Source organism: Cebus imitator, unplaced genomic scaffold (genome assembly GCF_001604975.1).
Source record: "Cebus imitator isolate Cc_AM_T3 unplaced genomic scaffold, Cebus_imitator-1.0 Scaffold71, whole genome shotgun sequence".
In the NCBI taxonomy this organism is placed as follows: Eukaryota; Metazoa; Chordata; class Mammalia; order Primates; family Cebidae; genus Cebus; species Cebus imitator.
Window position 1 is genome coordinate 738,389 of NW_016107386.1, and position 1,139 is coordinate 739,527.

Consider the following 1,139-nt stretch of genomic DNA (forward strand, 5'->3'; position numbering starts at 1 on the left):
ATTTTTTGTATTTTTAGTAGAGACGGGGTTTCACCATGTTGACCAGGATGGTCTCGATCTCTTGACCTCGTGATCCACCCGCCTCGGCCTCCCAAAGTGCTGGGATTACAGGCTTTTTTATTTTTTTTAAGATAAAGTCTCCCTCTGATTCCCAGGCTGGAGCACTATGGCATGATCTCGGCTCACTTCAGGCTCTGTCTCCTGGGGCCAAGCAATCCTCCCACCTCAGCATCCTGAGTAGCTGGGACTACAGGTGCATGCTGCCACACCTGGCTAATTTTTGTATTTTTAGTGGAGATGGGATTTCTCCATGTTACCCAGGCTGGTCTTGAACTCCTGGGCTCAAGTGATCTGCCCACCTCAGCCTCCCAAAGTGCTGGGGTTACAGTCATGAGCCACCATGTCAGGCTCAAATGCCCAGTCTTGATTCACACAGATTCCCCGACTTAACCTGTTCTCACTTTATCTCTGCAGAAGGTGCACAAGGCCCAGATACATGTGTTAGTCTTGTTGTCACCACCAGCAGCATGCATTTAATTTAAAATATATATATATATATTTTTGAGACGGAGTCTCGCTCCGCCACCCAGGCTAGAGTGCAAGTGGTACAGTCTCGGCTCACTGCAACCTCCATCTCCCGGGTTCAAGCGATTCTCCTGCCTCAGCCACCCAGGTAGCTGGGATTACAAGTGATTCTCCTGCCACAACCTGCTGGGTAGCTGGAATTACAGTCATGAGCCACCACGCCCTGCTAATTTTTTGTATTTTTTGTAAAGATGGGGTTTCACCATGTTGACCAGGCTGGTCTTGAATTCCTGACCTCAAGTGATCTGCCTGCCTTAACCTCAAAAAGTGCTGGGATTACAGGCATGAGCCACCGTGCCTGGCTGAAAGCTTTTTCAAAAGGAGTTTTTACTAGGAACAGAAACAGAAACAGGAACAAAACTAAATACCCAAACCTGCACAAAAGTTAACCACAGAGCGTATGAAGTACAGACTAGAGGCTAACTTCAATGGCTAAAGAAAGATTTGTTTGGCTGGAACAATTCCAGGTCCTTTTGTTTTGCCTATCTGAGGTAATATTAAGCAAAGATGCCCAGAGGAATAGTTCATGGTAGTTTTTTTTGTTTTTTTTTTTT